The 24336-nt window shown below is 26.8% G+C and overlaps 2 long non-coding RNA genes across 5 annotated transcripts; one reads left to right on the forward strand and one right to left on the reverse strand.

Annotated features, from left to right (window-relative positions):
• Positions 1 to 5240: 5240 nt before the first annotated feature.
• LOC133666871 (uncharacterized) lies at positions 5241 to 11253 on the reverse strand. Of its 3 annotated transcripts, XR_009831660.1 has the most exons (5): positions 10926 to 11253; positions 9401 to 10023; positions 9146 to 9240; positions 5790 to 5883; positions 5241 to 5286 (listed from the first exon to the last, which is right to left on the reverse strand). It is a non-coding gene; the product is annotated as an uncharacterized LOC133666871 (long non-coding RNA). The 3 variants fall into 3 exon arrangements; XR_009831659.1 differs by lacking the exon at positions 5241 to 5286 and having other exon boundaries at positions 5350 to 5883; XR_009831658.1 differs by lacking the exons at positions 5241 to 5286; positions 5790 to 5883 and having other exon boundaries at positions 7706 to 9240.
• Positions 11254 to 18730: 7477 nt separating this feature from the next.
• On the forward strand, positions 18731 to 23139 carry LOC133666747 (uncharacterized). Of its 2 annotated transcripts, none has more exons than XR_009831292.1 (2): positions 18731 to 19069; positions 22336 to 23139. It is a non-coding gene; the product is annotated as an uncharacterized LOC133666747 (long non-coding RNA). The 2 variants fall into 2 exon arrangements; XR_009831293.1 differs by lacking the exon at positions 18731 to 19069 and adding an exon at positions 21583 to 22265.
• The last annotated feature ends 1197 nt before the right edge of the window (positions 23140 to 24336 follow it).

Genomic DNA, 24336 nt, shown 5'->3' on the forward strand with positions numbered 1-24336 from the left:
CCAAAAAGCATGCGACTCACCATACGATGCGAACGCCTTCATTGTTATTGTAGCCAAGAAGTCATCGAGAAGAAGGTTGGATAGTCATCAGGATGGATGGAAGGATGGAAGAAATCTGTGACAAAACGTCATAATTTAAAACACGGTTCCGATTACTTGAAAAAAATTGAAATACGAAACTATTAAATATGCAATATGTAACAATATATAATATTGAAATTCCATTTAACTTCTATTTACAAGAATAAAAATTTAGATAGATAAAAGAATAATTACCTCTTCGCGTGATGGATGATCGCCGTATTCTCTTGAGAGAAGCACCGACTCTACTCTGTACCGGAAACGAATATTTAAAATAAAAAGAAAAAAAATAAAAAATAAGAAACTAATAACGCGTCCGCATAAATTATAATCGACGAACAAACACTGACTCTATCTTCCCGTTTGATTATTTTAATTAAAATTTAATCAGAGCTATTGTGCTCTAAAAAATATTCAAAATACTATGACGAAGCAAACACTGATTCTACTAACCACATTGCGCGTGGTCACAATATAATATTTTCTGAAATTAACATTAAATTAGTATAGAGGGACGGGGAATGATAGAGGAAGAAGCAATATCTTTTTGATATTGATAAGATCTTTTTTCTTCTCCTTCTTATCGAGCATTTGTTCTAAAAATACTGCCTTTTTATTTTTTCACTTTCTTCTAACTAAAACGTAATTTTATTATGAATTGCTTAACAACAATCATTAATAATCCAATAAAACAGAATAAAAATTTATACATACGAAATGTAAAATTTTACCACGAAAAAAAGTCACCAATGGCGTCCATATTGGAATTTTTCCCGCCTTCGAGAATATTACCATAACGCTACCAATTAAACCTGCGCAGAAAAAATCAAAACTTCTAAATAAATGAATAATATGTATGAAATTAGATCATGTTAAAGTATCACAACGATCAAATCAAATAAAAAAAAAAAACTCACAATATAAAGCATCTTGTAATTCGACACTCGAATTATGTGATAAACGAGGAACTCAAAATTATCAATTCTAATATTGTTGAATAAAATATTCAATAAATGTGTATTAATCAACGCACAAATAATAACAAAAGTAGTCACAAAGAAAGATATTATTAAAATACTATGCAACAAATAAAACAATCGTCTCGAGAAAATTTCAAACGTCTAATCGTCACGACGAACAATGTCACTGCGCTTCGATTTCGCGCATCGAATAACAAGATGGAGAGGGGATACGCTCGACAGGTCGAAACATGTTTGAACACGAATCCGATTTCTTGGAAATGAAATATCATAAGAAATGCTTCTTGCCTCGAGCAAAGTATAAACGAAAGACTAAAAAAAGTAAACAATAAACATACACGCGAGACGTTGTACACAATATATATGTACATTCGGAAAAATATGCGATACTTGAATAATTCGATTTCACGAAATGAATACGTAACAAAGCGTAAAATATTTCATTCACTTTAATACTATTAAAATGATAAAATATAGAGATCAAGAAATTGTAATATAAACGTATTACGATTAAAATTATATTTAAAAAAAGCCGATATACGATTTCAAATTCTGTTTCGAAATATTTCGATACGGGACGTTAATGACGCAATAGACGCGAAATGAACAATTCTAAGGAAAAGACACAAAAACACGGAAAAAACCAATTAATTTCGTTTTCAGTACACTGAATGGATCATTTCAAAAACTAAATTAGCAATATTTTGGTAATAATAAGTGTAAAATAACTTACTGCGATAATCACAATTCGCGACGACACGTCCACTCCACACAATTTTCAACTGTAGACTGACGACATGCGCAGTGTAATGCGCAGTGTAATGCGCACTACGATGCGCAATGAGTCCCGCGACTACTTGAATAAAGCGACGTTCTGATTGGCTGGCTCATGATGCTTATTTTTTTCATTCAAAAATCGCGCGAAAAATTGAAATATAACATAACACGTATATTAATTATGTGTTACTTGTCAGATTGGAATTCTCTAAAGATCTACTTATTGGAAAAAAAAAATTATTACTAGAATTACCAATTTATCAAGATAATAAGATAGTTGTAATGCAAAGAAGGAATTCAATAAAAATATTTATTAAATTAAATTTAAATATAAGTAAAAATACAAAAGAGAAATTTAACAAAAAACTTAAATAAATTCATGAAAATTGAAAAAATAAAAAGAGAACGTAATATAAAAGTAACTATAAAAGTAAATATAAATTTAACATAATTGAAATATAATATAAATAAAACACAAGACTTGAATTTAAATTTAAAATAAATAAATTTAAGCAATTAAATTATATTAAATAAAAGAAAACAATTTTGACATAAAAATCAACAAGAGAAAAAACACAAAAGAATATTTAACCAAATCTGAAAAAAAAACAAGAAACTTATTTAACACGAGATTCGAAGAGATTAGGAAAGATTGAAGTACAAATAAGATATTTTAATTTGAGATGAACAAAATCTGAATAGAATTATAGAAATAGAACAGAAGAATAACGTTAAATAAATCTAAAAAACTTAGAGAATGTAAATAAAATTTGACACATAGATTAATTTAATTTGAAGAATAAATATATATACATATATATACATATATGTAAAAAAATATTTAACAATATAGTAGTACATAAATGATGAATAATGAATATGGAAAAAAACAAAAGAGAATATTTAACATAAAAAGTTAAATATTATAAAATAAAAAGAATGAAACATAAGAGAAGAATTTAATATCAAAGTTAAAAAAAAAATCTAAATCCAAAAATCTAAAACAACAAAGAAAGAATTTAACATGAGTGTTAAATTCTTCAATTAGAAAAAACATACATAAAAGAGAAAATTTAATTGATTTGTGTAAATGTTTTTCTTTTTTTTTATTTAGATAATATTTCTCTTAAGTCCTTTTAAATTCATTTTTCAGTTTTCATTTCAATTCTTTCAGATTTTTTATAACTTTGAGATTCTGTGAAATTCTTCTTCAATATTTTAATTTTCTCTTACTTCATGATACTTATTAACTTTTACATTATACTTTCTTTTCATGTTTTTAATTCATGTCATTAATTCATTTTTTATGTATTACAATGTAACATAATACTTTTCTTATATATTGCAGCATTCTGAGGTTTAATTAATTGTTATGCTGCAACATATAAAGGAATTTATTATTATGGTACATATATGAATAATGAATAAATATAAAAACATAAAAAGAGAATATAACATAATATAACAAGTTATGTAACAAAAATAAAGTAAAAAAGGATTGAAACATAGCTAAAGAATTTAATCCCACAGTAAAAAAAGAAATCTAAATCTAAAAATCTAAAATATCAAAAAAGCAAATTTTGTTATTTTCTTTAAATGTTTTCCTTAATTTCTATTATATCTAATATCTAATATTTCTATTAAATCCTTCTTTCATGTTTCAATATTTTTAGACTTTTTTAACTTTGAGATTAAATTCCTCTCAAATGTTTCAATTTTTTTCTATTTTATGATAATAATAACTTTTACATTTTACATGATAATAATAACTTTTACATTATATTCTCTTTTCATGTTTTATTTCATTATTTATGTATTACAATGTTAAATTCTTTTCCTATATATTGCAGCATTGTAAGATTTTGTTAATTGTTATGTTGCAACATATAAAAGAATTTATTGTTACATTATAATAAATAAATAAATGTGTATAAACATATAAGAGGAAAATGTAAGATAAAAGTTAACCATTATAAAAAAGAGGATTGAAACATAACTGAAGAATAAAATTTCAAAGTCAAGAAAAATCTAAATCTAAAATTCTAAAACATCAAAAAGAAGCAAATTTTGTTGTTTTGCTTAAATGTTTTCTTTAATTTAGATAATATTTCTGTTAAATCTTTCTTTCATATTTCAGTATTTTTAAACTTTTTTAACTTTGAGGTTAAATTCCTCTCAAATATTTCAATTTTTTTCTACTTTATGATAACAATAACTTTTACATTATATTCTCTTTTCATGTTTAATTTCATTATTTATGTATTACAATTTTAAATTCTTTTCCAATATGTTGCAGCATTGTAAGATTTTGCTAATTGTTATGTTGCAACATATAAAAAAGTTTAATGTTATAATATATAAATAATTAATAAATATACAAACATAAAAGGAGAATTCAACATAAAGTATATTAGAAAGTAGAAAAGGATTGAAACATAGTTGAAGAACTTAATCTCAAAGTTAAGAAAATCTAAAGGAACTAAATAACAAAAAGGAATTTACAACAACAAATGGTAATTGAATAAGATAAACAATTTAAGAAAAACAATTTATTATATTTAACAAAGCTTCAAGATATAAGAATAGAATTGAACTATTGATCCTAATATACAAAAAGAATAAAAAAAAATTCCATGGAAGGATTGTTCAATGTAAAAATTAAAAAAAATTCCAAAAATGTTAAAACATAGAAAAAATAATTTAGCATAAATGTTAATTGAATTAGAAAAGACATATATATGAAAAATAACTGAAGGTAATTGAACTTAAACAATAATAATTATAGATTATAAGAAATGAGTATAAGAACATAAAAAGGAAATGTAACATAAAACTCAACAATAATAAACTAAAAATGATTGAATCATAAGAGAAGATTTTTCTCCAAGGAGGATAAAGTAGAGTAAGAATTAAGTATTATTGCCATCTCTTAGTGCTTTTAGAAAATATCATCTTAAAGAAATGTTTCTAGCTTGCAAGAGATGGTGCTCACGTTCAATTCTTATCTTATCTCTATTCATTTCCTCTTCGTCTATTACTTATTCTAATTTATGTGTTTCATTATCGATCATAAAATAAACGTATAAACGAAATATCGACGAGAAATAGATTGACGCGACATCTTCGAACATTGTAAAATATGTTCTGAACCGAAAAAAGATTAGAGCTACGCCGTCTAGCGTAATATAATTTGATTACATATACAATTATTATCACTCAAGGTACAAAGAAATAAAATCTTATGCTTTATAAATTTCCCAAATTATTTTATTCGTAAATAAATTCTCCTTTCCTAAATGTATGTTATCCACCTATTTATCTACAGTATCTACTTTTCTACAATACATAACTTTATTTAATACCCTTGATTCTGCATGCACTTAATTTTAAATACACTTTTTTAATCAATTATACAATCTTCTGTTCCTGTAAGAAATCCTGAAACAAACTTGAATTAAAAATATAACATTAACATTTAATTTATTCTGAAAGTTTCCTTTATGTTTCTTATCTATATAAGAATTTAAACACTTTGTTCCTAATTCAGCTTTGATTGAACATCTAACAAATTCTCTTCGTATCAACATTCATCATATTTACATTCACACTGATTGATGACACACAAATTCCAAAAATTTGTGATACGACATAAAACCACATGTGGCAAGAGGAAAATGCAAATCAGTATATACCAATGATGGCTAATGAACAAAGTCATGTAGCTATCAAGTATCAAGCATTTGTTTATAATGAGGAAATTAAGGAATTAAGGATAGCAAAATGATCATATTGCCTTGAAAAATAGGAAATGTTGATTTGGAAAACGAATCAAAGTGGGGAAAGCGAAGCTGCTTTTTTTAACAATAAGAAGAAGAAGAACAGAACATCGTTTATAAATCCCATCTATCAAGAAAAAAAGCTAAATGTTTCCTACAACCTATTCTATATTACCTAATATAAAAAATTAGAATATTTATCTGATGATAAGATGTAATCCATTCCACATAATCCATTGTTGAAAGCTGAAGGAGATTTCTGAAACAAACTATAGAACAGAATTAGTGAAACAACAACAATAACAAAGGTAATTAATTTCCAACAAATGAGGATAACACATTATTATCTATCTATTTTTTCCTGTTTATTTTCTTCTATTTTTCATATTTCATATCTGTAACAAACTCAATTACTGGATTAATAATTAAAAAATAATTTACACCTAGAAAAAGAAAGGAAAAAATTTAATTAAAAAAACAAATTATCAAAATGTTGTTAAGCAACTCATTATTTTAAATGGGAGATATTCATCGATAAGAAAGAAATACATATTTTAACAGTATTTTCAATAACAAACGTTCTTAATAAGGGGGTGCTGAAATGAAAAAAACGACGAAAAGGTAACCAGAAGGGTAACCAAAATAATTATCCACCCAATGTAAATCCGAACAAACCGTGAGTGGAATTTATTTCTATTTCGCAACACTAAAATGCTAAAATGTCAAAAGAAAACGCGAAGAGTGCTTCACTGTACTTTCAATGCAATTCTATATCAGCAAAAAAAAAGGATAAAAAAAAAATAAAAGATTCGCGAAAACATATACGAAACTCTAATAAACTAATTTATGCACTCATAATTTTTTTATTATAGACGCAACACTATATAATAGCGGAAGATTGCAGCCATAGTCAGAGACTGCCGTCGTACAATCACCTTTCATACAGCTTTTTTGACTGTAATAGGTGATTCAGGAACTTGATACTTCCACAGTCCAAGTGGAAGAAATATGGGCAATTTGAGCAAAAAAACGCAAAACTACTATAAAAAAACGCGATTATTTTTCAACGCAACACTAATTCTTCAAACGAATTTAATATAAAATTTATTATTATTTTATAAATCGAAAAAGCTACTTTAAATATCACGATATCATAAATCATAATTGCATTATAATAAAGAATAAATTCAAATATATATTAAAAAAAAAAAAAAAGAAAATAAAAATTGATTAATTCATAATGAAAATAATTAAACGTAACCGCGATATTCTTTTCAACGCAACGCTATAGCAAACGCGATCATCATTTTATCGCAACTCTAATTCAACCCGTTTACTAATCAATCGCAACACTAATGCAAATTCGCGATATGCCCATGATGACTGGATAAACGATAGGCCAGCATGCAAATTGGCCAAGACAATACAACATATAATACGTATTACTAAAACGAGCACAATGACAAAGTAGTAACAATGATTTCCCATTCTTTGGATCGAGACAAGATCCAAAAGATGAGAAACCATTCGTTGCAGCCCTCTTCGTGACAGTTTGTCGGGCCTCTTCGGTCTTCCTCCTTCGGGCGCAATGCCCGCTGAAACTTAAATCTAGGCTCGAGATTCACTAATCGTAAACCAAAGAAAAAAAGAAAAAAAAAAGGACTAAATCGCGGAAGCTAAATGCACATGGACGACCAACAATTGCAATGATCGTTCTCCGTACATGCACAGAATCTCGAGCGCAACGTTCGTTTCGAAAGCAAATCACGACCGCGACCGCGAAATTCGAAAACTCGATGAGCAAAACCAGAGACGAATGGCATTGTCATCCATTCGTCTCAGTTTCGCCCTCGATTTCTCAAATTTTATTCCCTGAAACAAGTTGTCACGCGAAAACGCGCCTACCCGATCAGAGACTGTGACAACCTGCCCGGCCCTACCTACTTATAATTAAACAGACACACCAGAAGTATACTACCTATCCTACCTAGCCCTATATTTAAAAAATATGGCAAAACAGGCATACCAACACACTCATTCCACGATTCTCACACATAACACCCGGGCGCAAAAGCCTACACTAGGAAAGCGTCCCGGGACGCCTCCGACACCCGAGCTTGGCACACTACTCGCACACTCTAACTTTACGTACCTTTTCCTGAAATCGACTGACGATGGCTAGCGACCATTGCGTGAAACGCGACAAAACACGTGTATTTACATTTTAATTGTGAATATTTATGAATACGTAACGTTTTCCAAAATACTAGTCACCAGACTAAACGGTACCATTATTATAACCATTATTCTCAACCAAAATTGTACAATTATGATATTGTAATTTGATACTAAAGATTAGTAATCTTACTATTTATTACTTATTCGCAATATTTTATTACGAGTATGATTGTAAATTGCGATTGAATAGTGAAAGAAATAATAATTGAAACGACGCAATTCCACAGCCTAACCACACACACACACACAATGTGGAAAGTACGTCGTGCACGATACACTAACGCATCGTCAGTCGCTAAAAAATTTGTATTAACTTATGAACTAGGTCATCATACCCATTGCCTCTCCTTCACTCAAGTAACACCTGGGCACGTGAGTGAATTCCTGGCAATGAACATGGAAAGGGTTAAACCTGAAAATCCTGAGCTAAAAAGATATTAATATATTCATTTTGTATCTAACGGGCTAATATTCTTTGACTTTGTATTATATATTTCAAATTATACAATTATATAAATTATATTATATATTTCAAATTTTTATTATCATGTTTCAAATTTTGTGTGACTCTATTTTATATTTCGTATCATTAATTAAACAAGTTCTTGAATTTTTAGCATATTAAATTTTTAATATTGAATTGAAAAAGGAATTTAGAATTCATTGTAATTTAATATAAAATATTAATAGAAATACCCTCAGACGATTCCTTCATCAGAGCATATTTTCAAAACCAAGAAGAATGATATTCAAAACTTATTGCTCTGATTCTAAAATCTGCCTGTCGCGAAATGTCTCCTTGCGCAAAATTTAATTCACATTTGTACGAGTAAAAATTGAACTTTACTATCTACCAGTGTTGTAAATCATACTGAAGTTATATGAAATTATTATATGACAAACACAATAATCAAATTGACCAAATAACTTAAAATGTTACTCTGAAGAATTTTGAATTATAGAAATTCAAATTAACAGTAACATGTATTACACTGATAATTATATAATAATAATTATTATACGTTTTATGCCAGTTATGTTCAGAAAATTACCAAACATTTTATATTAATCAAAACGCGAAGCGTAAGAAGACTCTAGCCTGAACTAATAAATAAAACACAATAGAAATAATTGTTACTACTCGCGGGTATTTATTTATAATAATATAATATACCCGCGGTCATTGTGCTCGTGCAAAATTCTACGTATACAACCAATCACTCGTGTCGATTCGGATCTTTTATCCTACGACATGATTGAGTGACCGGAGGAACCAAAAAGCATGCGACTCACCATACGATGCGAACGCCTTCATTGTTATTGTAGCCAAGAAGTCATCGAGAAGAAGGTTGGATAGTCATCAGGATGGATGGAAGGATGGAAGAAATCTGTGACAAAACGTCATAATTTAAAACACGGTTCCGATTACTTGAAAAAATTGAAATACGAAACTATTAAATATGCAATATGTAACAATATATAATATTGAAATTCCATTTAACTTCTATTTACAAGAATAAAAATTTAGATAGATAAAAGAATAATTACCTCTTCGCGTGATGGATGATCGCCGTATTCTCTTGAGAGAAGCACCGACTCTACTCTGTACCGGAAACGAATATTTAAAATAAAAAGAAAAAAAATAAAAAATAAGAAACTAATAACGCGTCCGCATAAATTATAATCGACGAACAAACACTGACTCTATCTTCCCGTTTGATTATTCTAATTAAAATTTAATCAGAGCTATTGTGCTCTAAAAAATATTCAAAATACTATGACGAAGCAAACACTGATTCTACTAACCACATTGCGCGTGGTCACAATATAATATTTTCTGAAATTAACATTAAATTAGTATAGAGGGACGGGGAATGATAGAGGAAGAAGCAATATCTTTTTGATATTGATAAGATCTTTTTTCTTCTCCTTCTTATCGAGCATTTGTTCTAAAAATACTGCCTTTTTATTTTTTCACTTTCTTCTAACTAAAACGTAATTTTATTATGAATTGCTTAACAACAATCATTAATAATCCAATAAAACAGAATAAAAATTTATACATACGAAATGTAAAATTTTACCACGAAAAAAAGTCACCAATGGCGTCCATATTGGAATTTTTCCCGCCTTCGAGAATATTACCATATTACCAACGCTACCAATTAAACCTGCGCAGAAAAAAATCAAAACTTCTAAATAAATGAATAATATGTATGAAATTAGATCATGTTAAAGTATCACAACGATCAAATCAAATAAAAAAAAAAAACTCACAATATAAAGCATCTTGTAATTCGACACTCGAATTATGTGATAAACGAGGAACTCAAAATTATCAATTCTAATATTGTTGAATAAAATATTCAATAAATGTGTATTAATCAACGCACAAATAATAACAAAAGTAGTCACAAAGAAAGATATTATTAAAATACTATGCAACAAATAAAACAATCGTCTCGAGAAAATTTCAAACGTCTAATCGTCACGACGAACAATGTCACTGCGCTTCGATTTCGCGCATCGAATAACAAGATGGAGAGGGGATACGCTCGACAGGTCGAAACATGTTTGAACACGAATCCGATTTCTTGGAAATGAAATATCATAAGAAATGCTTCTTGCCTCGAGCAAAGTATAAACGAAAGACTAAAAAAAGTAAACAATAAACATACACGCGAGACGTTGTACACAATATATATGTACATTCGGAAAAATATGCGATACTTGAATAATTCGATTTCACGAAATGAATACGTAACAAAGCGTAAAATATTTCATTCACTTTAATACTATTAAAATGATAAAATATAGAGATCAAGAAATTGTAATATAAACGTATTACGATTAAAATTATATTTAAAAAAAGCCGATATACGATTTCAAATTCTGTTTCGAAATATTTCGATACGGGACGTTAATGACGCAATAGACGCGAAATGAACAATTCTAAGGAAAAGACACAAAAACACGGAAAAAACCAATTAATTTCGTTTTCAGTACACTGAATGGATCATTTCAAAAACTAAATTAGCAATATTTTGGTAATAATAAGTGTAAAATAACTTACTGCGATAATCACAATTCGCGACGACACGTCCACTCCACACAATTTTCAACTGTAGACTGACGACATGCGCAGTGTAATGCGCAGTGTAATGCGCACTACGATGCGCAATGAGTCCCGCGACTACTTGAATAAAGCGACGTTCTGATTGGCTGGCTCATGATGCTTATTTTTTTCATTCAAAAATCGCGCGAAAAATTGAAATATAACATAACACGTATATTAATTATGTGTTACTTGTCAGATTGGAATTCTCTAAAGATCTACTTATTGGAAAAAAAAAATTATTACTAGAATTACCAATTTATCAAGATAATAAGATAGTTGTAATGCAAAGAAGGAATTCAATAAAAATATTTATTAAATTAAATTTAAATATAAGTAAAAATACAAAAGAGAAATTTAACAAAAACTTAAATAAATTCATGAAAATTGAAAAAATAAAAGAGAACGTAATATAAAAGTAACTATAAAAGTAAATATAAATTTAACATAATTGAAATATAATATAAATAAAACACAAGACTTGAATTTAAATTTAAAATAAATAAATTTAAGCAATTAAATTATATTAAATAAAAGAAAACAATTTTGACATAAAAATCAACAAGAGAAAAAACACAAAAGAATATTTAACCAAATCTGAAAAAAACAAGAAACTTATTTAACACGAGATTCGAAGAGATTAGGAAAGATTGAAGTACAAATAAGATATTTTAATTTGAGATGAACAAAATCTGAATAGAATTATAGAAATAGAACAGAAGAATAACGTTAAATAAATCTAAAAAACTTAGAGAATGTAAATAAAATTTGACACATAGGTTAATTTAATTTGAAGAATAAATATATATACATATATATACATATATGTAAAAATATTTAACAATATAGTAGTACATAAATGATGAATAATGAATATGGAAAAAAACAAAAGAGAATATTTAACATAAAAAGTTAAATATTATAAAATAAAAAAGAATGAAACATAAGAGAAGAATTTAATATCAAAGTTAAAAAAAAAATCTAAATCCAAAAATCTAAAACAACAAAGAAAGAATTTAACATGAGTGTTAAATTCTTCAATTAGAAAAAACATACATAAAAGAGAAAATTTAATTGATTTGTGTAAATGTTTTTCTTTTTTTTATTTAGATAATATTTCTCTTAAGTCCTTTTAAATTCATTTTTCAGTTTTTCATTTCAATTCTTTCAGATTTTTATAACTTTGAGATTCTGTGAAATTCTTCTTCAATATTTTAATTTTCTCTTACTTCATGATACTTATTAACTTTTACATTATACTTTCTTTTCATGTTTTTAATTCATGTCATTAATTCATTTTTTATGTATTACAATGTAACATAATACTTTTCTTATATATTGCAGCATTCTGAGGTTTAATTAATTGTTATGCTGCAACATATAAAGGAATTTATTATTATGGTACATATATGAATAATGAATAAATATAAAAACATAAAAAGAGAATATAACATAATATAACAAGTTATGTAACAAAAATAAAGTAAAAAAGGATTGAAACATAGCTAAAGAATTTAATCCCACAGTAAAAAAAGAAATCTAAATCTAAAAATCTAAAATATCAAAAAAGCAAATTTTGTTATTTTCTTTAAATGTTTTCCTTAATTTCTATTATATCTAATATCTAATATTTCTATTAAATCCTTCTTTCATGTTTCAATATTTTTAGACTTTTTTAACTTTGAGATTAAATTCCTCTCAAATGTTTCAATTTTTTTCTATTTTATGATAATAATAACTTTTACATTTTACATGATAATAATAACTTTTACATTATATTCTCTTTTCATGTTTTATTTCATTATTTATGTATTACAATGTTAAATTCTTTTCCTATATATTGCAGCATTGTAAGATTTTGTTAATTGTTATGTTGCAACATATAAAAGAATTTATTGTTACATTATAATAAATAAATAAATGTGTATAAACATATAAGAGGAAAATGTAACATAAAAGTTAACCATTATAAAAAAGAGGATTGAAACATAGCTGAAGAATAAAATTTCAAAGTCAAGAAAAATCTAAATCTAAAATTCTAAAACATCAAAAAGAAGCAAATTTTGTTGTTTTGCTTAAATGTTTTCTTTAATTTAGATAATATTTCTGTTAAATCTTTCTTTCATATTTCAGTATTTTTAAACTTTTTTAACTTTGAGGTTAAAGTCTTCTCATATACCTCAATTTTTAATATAAGTGTTAAGTTACAAAAGCATACACAAAAAAAATTTAACGTTGTAAATTTGTTAATTTTTGTTGTTTTTTTTCAAATGTTGGTTTAGATAGTGTTCCTGTTAAATCATTTTGTTAAGATTTTTATAATTTTTTTTATCTTTTAGATTAAATACTTCTGTTTATTGACATTATTTTATTTCATAATTATTAAATATGAAATGATGCTTCTTTTTTATGTATTATGATTTATGTAATGTTAATTTCTTTAAATAAATGTGCCAGTTTTGCCAGATTTAATATATAAATATCAGGAAAGAATAAATAAATTGTTACATCTTGAAAAATTAAAATATAGAAAAAGAAGTTAAAATGAATAATATCTAAATCAACAAAAAATAAAAAAAGATAATTTAATAATCTTTTTCATTGTTGTAAAGTAAGCAACGTTGAAAGATAGAAAAAGAATTTAATTTGTAGTTTAAAAAAAAAGAATTGAAACATAAAAAACATAAAAAAGGAATATAACATATTGTAAAAAAGTAGATACTGTAGTGAAAGAGGTAGGTAAATAGGAGTTAAAATATTATAGTAAAATGCTTTCTGGGAAGCTTCTTTCGCTTATTTTTTTTTTTTTTTTCTATTTTTTTTGCGCACGTCTTTTATCATCAATCATTTTTACACCAATGGAAGTGTAAAATATTGATAGAAAATATCTTAATTTAAATTTTATTTTTTCAGTTTTAGTCTTCCGCGTCGATTTTTTTTTTTAACTTTTTTTGTTGCTCATGTTGCACAACAATCAAAAGTTTGAACGTTTTGCATACATACATTTAGGAAAGGAGAATTTATTTACGAATAAAATAATTTGGGAAATTTATAAAGCATAAGATTTTATTTCTTTGTACCTTGAATGATAATAATTGTATATGTAATCAAATTATATTACGCTAGACGGCGTAGCTCTAATCTTTTTTCGGTTCAGAACATATTTTACAATGTTCGAAGATGTCGCGTCAATCTATTTCTCGTCGATATTTCGTTTATACGTTTATTTTATGATCGATAATGAAACACATAAAATAGAATAAGAAATAGACGAAGAGGAAATGAATAGAGATAAGATAAGAATTGAACGTGAGCACCATCTCTTGCAAGCTAGAAACATTTCTTTAAGATGATATTTTCTAAAAGCACTAAGAGATGGCAATAATACTTAATTCTTACTCTACTTTATCCTCCTTGGAGAAAAATCTTCTCTTATGATTCAATCATTTTTAGTTTATTATTGTTGAGTTTTATGTTACATTTCCTTTTTATGTTCTTATACTCATTTCTTATAATCTATAATTATTATTGTTTAAGTTCAATTACCTTCAGTTATTTTTCATATATATGTCTTTTCTAATTCAATTAACATTTATGCTAAATTATTTTTTCTATGTTTTAACATTTTTGGAATTTTTTTTAATTTTTACATTGAACAATCCTTCCATGGAATTTTTTTTTATTCTTTTTGTATATTAGGATCAATAGTTCAATTCTATTCTTATATCTTGAAGCTTTGTTAAATATAATAAATTGTTTTTCTTAAATTGTTTATCTTATTCAATTACCATTTGTTGTTGTAAATTCCTTTTTGTTATTTAGTTCCTTTAGATTTTCTTAACTTTGAGATTAAGTTCTTCAACTATGTTTCAATCCTTTTCTACTTTCTAATATACTTTATGTTGAATTCTCCTTTTATGTTTGTATATTTATTAATTATTTATATATTATAACATTAAACTTTTTTATATGTTGCAACATAACAATTAGCAAAATCTTACAATGCTGCAACATATTGGAAAAGAATTTAAAATTGTAATACATAAATAATGAAATTAAACATGAAAAGAGAATATAGTGTAAAAGTTATTGTTATCATAAAGTAGAAAAAATTGAAATATTTGAGAGGAATTTAACCTCAAAGTTAAAAAGTTTAAAAATACTGAAATATGAAAGAAAGATTTAACAGAAATATTATCTAAATTAAAGAAAACATTTAAGCAAAACAACAAAATTTGCTTCTTTTTGATGTTTTAGAATTTTAGATTTAGATTTTTCTTGACTTTGAAATTTTATTCTTCAGCTATGTTTCAATCCTCTTTTTTATAATGGTTAACTTTTATCTTACATTTTCCTCTTATATGTTTATACACATTTATTTATTTATTATAATGTAACAATAAATTCTTTTATATGTTGCAACATAACAATTAACAAAATCTTACAATGCTGCAATATATAGGAAAAGAATTTAACATTGTAATACATAAATAATGAAATAAAACATGAAAAGAGAATATAATGTAAAAGTTATTATTATCATGTAAAATGTAAAAGTTATTATTATCATAAAATAGAAAAAATTGAAACATTTGAGAGGAATTTAATCTCAAAGTTAAAAAGTCTAAAAATATTGAAACATGAAAGAAGGATTTAATAGAAATATTAGATATTAGATATAATAGAAATTAAGGAAAACATTTAAAGAAAATAACAAAATTTGTTTTTTGATATTTTAGATTTTTAGATTTAGATTTCTTTTTTACTGTGGGATTAAATTCTTTAGCTATGTTTCAATCCTTTTTACTTTATTTTTGTTACATAACTTGTTATATTATGTTATATTCTCTTTTTATGTTTTTATATTTATTCATTATTCATATATGTACCATAATAATAAATTCCTTTATATGTTGCAGCATAACAATTAATTAAACCTCAGAATGCTGCAATATATAAGAAAAGTATTATGTTACATTGTAATACATAAAAATGAATTAATGACATGAATTAAAAACATGAAAAGAAAGTATAATGTAAAAGTTAATAAGTATCATGAAGTAAGAGAAAATTAAAATATTGAAGAAGAATTTCACAGAATCTCAAAGTTATAAAAAATCTGAAAGAATTGAAATGAAAAACTGAAAAATGAATTTAAAAGGACTTAAGAGAAATATTATCTAAATAAAAAAAAGAAAAACATTTACACAAATCAATTAAATTTTCTCTTTTATGTATGTTTTTCTAATTGAAGAATTTAACACTCATGTTAAATTCTTTCTTTGTTGTTTTAGATTTTTGGATTTAGATTTTTTTTTAACTTTGATATTAAATTCTTCTCTTATGTTTCATTCTTTTTTATTTTATAATATTTAACTTTTTATGTTAAATATTCTCTTTTGTTTTTCCATATTCATTATTCATCATTTATGTACTACTATATTGTTAAATATTTTTACATATATGTATATATATGTATATATATTTATTCTTCAAATTAAATTAATCTATGTGTCAAATTTTATTTACATTCTCTAAGTTTTTAGATTTATTTAACGTTATTCTTCTGTTCTATTTCTATAATTCTATTCAGATTTTGTTCATCTCAAATTAAAATATCTTATTTGTACTTCAATCTTTCCTAATCTCTTCGAATCTCGTGTTAAATAAGTTTCTTGTTTTTTCAGATTTGGTTAAATATTCTTTTGTGTTTTTCTCTTGGTGATTTGTATGTCAAAATTGTTTTCTTTTATTTAATATAATTTAATTGCTTAAATTTATTTATTTTAAATTTAAATTCAAGTCTTGTGTTTTATTTATATTATATTTCAATTATGTTAAATTTATATTTACTTTTATAGTTACTTTTATATTACGTTCTCTTTTTATTTTTCAATTTTCATGAATTTATTTAAGTTTTTGTTAAATTTCTCTTTTGTATTTTTACTTATATTTAAATTTAATTTAATAAATATTTTTATTGAATTCCTTCTTTGCATTACAACTATCTTATTATCTTGATAAATTGGTAATTCTAGTAATAATTTTTTTTTTCCAATAAGTAGATCTTTAGAGAATTCCAATCTGACAAGTAACACATAATTAATATACGTGTTATGTTATATTTCAATTTTTCGCGCGATTTTTGAATGAAAAAAATAAGCATCATGAGCCAGCCAATCAGAACGTCGCTTTATTCAAGTAGTCGCGGGACTCATTGCGCATCGTAGTGCGCATTACACTGCGCATTACACTGCGCATGTCGTCAGTCTACAGTTGAAAATTGTGTGGAGTGGACGTGTCGTCGCGAATTGTGATTATCGCAGTAAGTTATTTTACACTTATTATTACCAAAATATTGCTAATTTAGTTTTTGAAATGATCCATTCAGTGTACTGAAAACGAAATTAATTGGTTTTTTCCGTGTTTTTGTGTCTTTTCCTTAGAATTGTTCATTTCGCGTCTATTGCGTCATTAACGTCCCGTATCGAAATATTTCGAAACAGAATTTGAAATCGTATATCGGCTTTTTTTAAATATAATTTTAATCGTAATACGTTTATATTACAATTTCTTGATCTCTATATTTTATCATTTTAATAGTATTAAAGTGAATGAAATATTTTACGCTTTGTTACGTATTCATTTCGTGAAATCGAATTATTCAAGTATCGCATATTTTTCCGAATGTACATATATATTGTGTACAACGTCTCGCGTGTATGTTTATTGTTTACTTTTTTTAGTCTTTCGTTTATACTTTGCTCGAGGCAAGAAGCATTTCTTATGATATTTCATTTCCAAGAAATCGGATTCGTGTTCAAACATGTTTCGACCTGTCGAGCGTATCCCCTCTCCATCTTGTTATTCGATGCGCGAAATCGAAGCGCAGTGACATTGTTCGTCGTGACGATTAGACGTTTGAAATTTTCTCGAGACGATTGTTTTATTTGTTGCATAGTATTTTAATAATATCTTTCTTTGTGACTACTTTTGTTATTATTTGTGCGTTGATTAATACACATTTATTGAATATTTTATTCAACAATATTAGAATTGATAATTTTGAGTTCCTCGTTTATCACATAATTCGAGTGTCGAATTACAAGATGCTTTATATTGTGAGTTTTTTTTTTTATTTGATTTGATCGTTGTGATACTTTAACATGATCTAATTTCATACATATTATTCATTTATTTAGAAGTTTTGATTTTTTTCTGCGCAGGTTTAATTGGTAGCGTTGGTAATATGGTAATATTCTCGAAGGCGGGAAAAATTCCAATATGGACGCCATTGGTGACTTTTTTCGTGGTAAAATTTTACATTTCGTATGTATAAATTTTTATTCTGTTTTATTGGATTATTAATGATTGTTGTTAAGCAATTCATAATAAAATTACGTTTTAGTTAGAAGAAAGTGAAAAAATAAAAAGGCAGTATTTTTAGAACAAATGCTCGATAAGAAGGAGAAGAAAAAAGATCTTATCAATATCAAAAAGATATTGCTTCTTCCTCTATCATTCCCCGTCCCTCTATACTAATTTAATGTTAATTTCAGAAAATATTATATTGTGACCACGCGCAATGTGGTTAGTAGAATCAGTGTTTGCTTCGTCATAGTATTTTGAATATTTTTGAGAGCACAATAGCTCTGATTAAATTTTAATTAGAATAATCAAACGGGAAGATAGAGTCAGTGTTTGTTCGTCGATTATAATTTATGCGGACGCGTTATTAGTTTCTTATTTTTTATTTTTTCTTTTTATTTTAAATATTCGTTTCCGGTACAGAGTAGAGTCGGTGCTTCTCTCAAGAGAATACGGCGATCATCCATCACGCGAAGAGGTAATTATTCTTTTATCTATCTAAATTTTTATTCTTGTAAATAGAAGTTAAATGGAATTTCAATATTATATATTGTTACATATTGCATATTTAATAGTTTCGTATTTCAATTTTTTTCAAGTAATCGGAACCGTGTTTTAAATTATGACGTTTTGTCACAGATTTCTTCCATCCTTCCATCCATCCTGATGACTATCCAACCTTCTTCTCGATGACTTCTTGGCTACAATAACAATGAAGGCGTTCGCATCGTATGGTGAGTCGCATGCTTTTTGGTTCCTCCGGTCACTCAATCATGTCGTAGGATAAAAGATCCGAATCGACACGAGTGATTGGTTGTATACGTAGAATTTTGCACGAGCACAATGACCGCGGGTATATTATATTATTATAAATAAATACCCGCGAGTAGTAACAATTATTTCTATTGTGTTTTATTTATTAGTTCAGGCTAGAGTCTTCTTACGCTTCGCGTTTTGATTAATATAAAATGTTTGGTAATTTTCTGAACATAACTGGCATAAAACGTATAATAATTATTATTATATAATTATCAGTGTAATACATGTTACTGTTAATTTGAATTTCTATAATTCAAAATTCTTCAGAGTAACATTTTAAGTTATTTGGTCAATTTGATTATTGTGTTTGTCATATAATAATTTCATATAACTTCAGTATGATTTACAACACTGGTAGATAGTAAAGTTCAATTTTTACTCGTACAAATGTGAATTAAATTTTGCGCAAGGAGACATTTCGCGACAGGCAGATTTTAGAATCAGAGCAATAAGTTTTGAATATCATTCTTCTTGGTTTTGAAAATATGCTCTGATGAAGGAATCGTCTGAGGGTATTTCTATTAATATTTTATATTAAATTACAATGAATTCTAAATTCCTTTTTCAATTCAATATTAAAAATTTAATATGCTAAAAATTCAAGAACTTGTTTAATTAATGATACGAAATATAAAATAGAGTCACACAAAATTTGAAACATGATAATAAAAATTTGAAATATATAATATAATTTATATAATTGTATAATTTGAAATATATAATACAAAGTCAAAGAATATTAGCCCGTTAGATACAAAATGAATATATTAATATCTTTTTAGCTCAGGATTTTCAGGTTTAACCCTTTCCATGTTCATTGCCAGGAATTCACTCACGTGCCCAGGTGTTACTTGAGTGAAGGAGAGGCAATGGGTATGATGACCTAGTTCATAAGTTAATACAAATTTTTTAGCGACTGACGATGCGTTAGTGTATCGTGCACGACGTACTTTCCACATTGTGTGTGTGTGTGTGGTTAGGCTGTGGAATTGCGTCGTTTCAATTATTATTTCTTTCACTATTCAATCGCAATTTACAATCATACTCGTAATAAAATATTGCGAATAAGTAATAAATAGTAAGATTACTAATCTTTAGTATCAAATTACAATATCATAATTGTACAATTTTGGTTGAGAATAATGGTTATAATAATGGTACCGTTTAGTCTGGTGACTAGTATTTTGGAAAACGTTACGTATTCATAAATATTCACAATTAAAATGTAAATACACGTGTTTTGTCGCGTTTCACGCAATGGTCGCTAGCCATCGTCAGTCGATTTCAGGAAAAGGTACGTAAAGTTAGAGTGTGCGAGTAGTGTGCCAAGCTCGGGTGTCGGAGGCGTCCCGGGACGCTTTCCCTAGTGTAGGCTTTTGCGCCCGGGTGTTATGTGTGAGAATCGTGGAATGAGTGTGTTGGTATGCCTGTTTTGCCATATTTTTTAAATATAGGGCTAGGTAGGATAGGTAGTATACTTCTGGTGTGTCTGTTTAATTATAAGTAGGTAGGGCCGGGCAGGTTGTCACAGTCTCTGATCGGGTAGGCGCGTTTTCGCGTGACAACTTGTTTCAGGGAATAAAATTTGAGAAATCGAGGGCGAAACTGAGACGAATGGATGACAATGCCATTCGTCTCTGGTTTTGCTCATCGAGTTTTCGAATTTCGCGGTCGCGGTCGTGATTTGCTTTCGAAACGAACGTTGCGCTCGAGATTCTGTGCATGTACGGAGAACGATCATTGCAATTGTTGGTCGTCCATGTGCATTTAGCTTCCGCGATTTAGTCCTTTTTTCTTTTTTCTTTGGTTTACGATTAGTGAATCTCGAGCCTAGATTTAAGTTTCAGCGGGCATTGCGCCCGAAGGAGGAAGACCGAAGAGGCCCGACAAACTGTCACGAAGAGGGCTGCAACGAATGGTTTCTCATCTTTTGGATCTTGTCTCGATCCAAAGAATGGGAAATCATTGTTACTACTTTGTCATTGTGCTCGTTTTAGTAATACGTATTATATGTTGTATTGTCTTGGCCAATTTGCATGCTGGCCTATCGTTTATCCAGTCATCATGGGCATATCGCGAATTTGCATTAGTGTTGCGATTGATTAGTAAACGGGTTGAATTAGAGTTGCGATAAAATGATGATCGCGTTTGCTATAGCGTTGCGTTGAAAAGAATATCGCGGTTACGTTTAATTATTTTCATTATGAATTAATCAATTTTTTATTTTCTTTTTTTTTTTTTTTTTTTTAATATATATTTGAATTTATTCTTTATTATAATGCAATTATGATTTATGATATCGTGATATTTAAAGTAGCTTTTTCGATTTATAAAATAATAATAAATTTTATATTAAATTCGTTTGAAGAATTAGTGTTGCGTTGAAAAATAATCGCGTTTTTATAGTAGTTTTGCGTTTTTGCTCAAATTGCCCATATTTCTTCCACTTGGACTGTGGAAGTATCAAGTTCCTGAATCACCTATTACAGTCAAAAAAGCTGTATGAAAGGTGATTGTACGACGGCAGTCTCTGACTATGGCTGCAATCTTCCGCTATTATATAGTGTTGCGTCTATAATAAAAAAATTATGAGTGCATAAATTAGTTTATTAGAGTTTCGTATATGTTTTCGCGAATCTTTTATCCTTTTTTTTTTTATCTTTTTTTTTGCTGATATAGAATTGCATTGAAAGTACAGTGAAGCACTCTTCGCGTTTTCTTTTGACATTTTAGCATTTTAGTGTTGCGAAATAGAAATAAATTCCACTCACGGTTTGTTCGGATTTACATTGGGTGGATAATTATTTTGGTTACCCTTCTGGTTACCTTTTCGTCGTTTTTTTCATTTCAGCACCCCCTTATTAAGAACGTTTGTTATTGAAAATACTGTTAAAATATGTATTTCTTTCTTATCGATGAATATCTCCCATTTAAAATAATGAGTTGCTTAACAACATTTTGATAATTTGTTTTTTTTTTAATTAAATTTTTTCCTTTCTTTTTCTAGGTGTAAATTATTTTTTAATTATTAATCCAGTAATTGAGTTTGTTACAGATATGAAATATGAAAAATAGAAGAAAATAAACAGGAAAAAATAGATAGATAATAATGTGTTATCCTCATTTGTTGGAAATTAATTACCTTTGTTATTGTTGTTGTTTCACTAATTCTGTTCTATAGTTTGTTTCAGAAATCTCCTTCAGCTTTCAACAATGGATTATGTGGAATGGATTACATCTTATCATCAGATAAATATTCTAATTTTTTATATTAGGTAATATAGAATAGGTTGTAGGAAACATTTAGCTTTTTTTCTTGATAGATGGGATTTATAAACGATGTTCTGTTCTTCTTCTTCTTATTGTTAAAAAAAGCAGCTTCGCTTTCCCCACTTTGATTCGTTTTCCAAATCAACATTTCCTATTTTTCAAGGCAATATGATCATTTTGCTATCCTTAATTCCTTAATTTCCTCATTATAAACAAATGCTTGATACTTGATAGCTACATGACTTTGTTCATTAGCCATCATTGGTATATACTGATTTGCATTTTCCTCTTGCCACATGTGGTTTTATGTCGTATCACAAATTTTTTGGAATTTGTGTGTCATCAATCAGTGTGAATGTAAATATGATGAATGTTGATACGAAGAGAATTTGTTAGATGTTCAATCAAAGCTGAATTAGGAACAAAGTGTTTAAATTCTTATATAGATAAGAAATATAAAAAAAAACTTTCAGAATAAATTAAATGTTAATGTTATATTTTTAATTCAAGTTTGTTTCAGGATTTCTTACAGGAACAGAAGATTGTATAATTGATTAAAAAAAAGTGTATTTAAAATTAAGTGCATGCAGAATCAAGGGTATTAAATAAAGTTATGTATTGTAGAAAAGTAGATACTGTAGATAAATAGGTGGATAACATACATTTAGGAAAGGAGAATTTATTTACGAATAAAATAATTTGGGAAATTTATAAAGCATAAGATTTTATTTCTTTGTACCTTGAGTGATAATAATTGTATATGTAATCAAATTATATTACGCTAGACGGCGTAGCTCTAATCTTTTTTCGGTTCAGAACATATTTTACAATGTTCGAAGATGTCGCGTCAATCTATTTCTCGTCGATATTTCGTTTATACGTTTATTTTATGATCGATAATGAAACACATAAATTAGAATAAGTAATAGACGAAGAGGAAATGAATAGAGATAAGATAAGAATTGAACGTGAGCACCATCTCTTGCAAGCTAGAAACATTTCTTTAAGATGATATTTTCTAAAAGCACTAAGAGATGGCAATAATACTTAATTCTTACTCTACTTTATCCTCCTTGGAGAAAAATCTTCTCTTATGATTCAATCATTTTTAGTTTATTATTGTTGAGTTTTATGTTACATTTCCTTTTTATGTTCTTATACTCATTTCTTATAATCTATAATTATTATTGTTTAAGTTCAATTACCTTCAGTTATTTTTCATATATATGTCTTTTCTAATTCAATTAACATTTATGCTAAATTATTTTTTCTATGTTTTAACATTTTTGGAATTTTTTTTAATTTTTACATTGAACAATCCTTCCATGGAATTTTTTTTTATTCTTTTTGTATATTAGGATCAATAGTTCAATTCTATTCTTATATCTTGAAGCTTTGTTAAATATAATAAATTGTTTTTCTTAAATTGTTTATCTTATTCAATTACCATTTGTTGTTGTAAATTCCTTTTTGTTATTTAGTTCCTTTAGATTTTCTTAACTTTGAGATTAAGTTCTTCAACTATGTTTCAATCCTTTTCTACTTTCTAATATACTTTATGTTGAATTCTCCTTTTATGTTTGTATATTTATTAATTATTTATATATTATAACATTAAACTTTTTATATGTTGCAACATAACAATTAGCAAAATCTTACAATGCTGCAACATATTGGAAAAGAATTTAAAATTGTAATACATAAATAATGAAATTAAACATGAAAAGAGAATATAATGTAAAAGTTATTGTTATCATAAAGTAGAAAAAAATTGAAATATTTGAGAGGAATTTAACCTCAAAGTTAAAAAAGTTTAAAAATACTGAAATATGAAAGAAAGATTTAACAGAAATATTATCTAAATTAAAGAAAACATTTAAGCAAAACAACAAAATTTGCTTCTTTTTGATGT

The sequence above is a fragment of the Apis cerana genome, linkage group LG10 (genome assembly GCF_029169275.1).
Source record: "Apis cerana isolate GH-2021 linkage group LG10, AcerK_1.0, whole genome shotgun sequence".
Lineage (NCBI taxonomy): Eukaryota > Metazoa > Arthropoda > Insecta > Hymenoptera > Apidae > Apis > Apis cerana.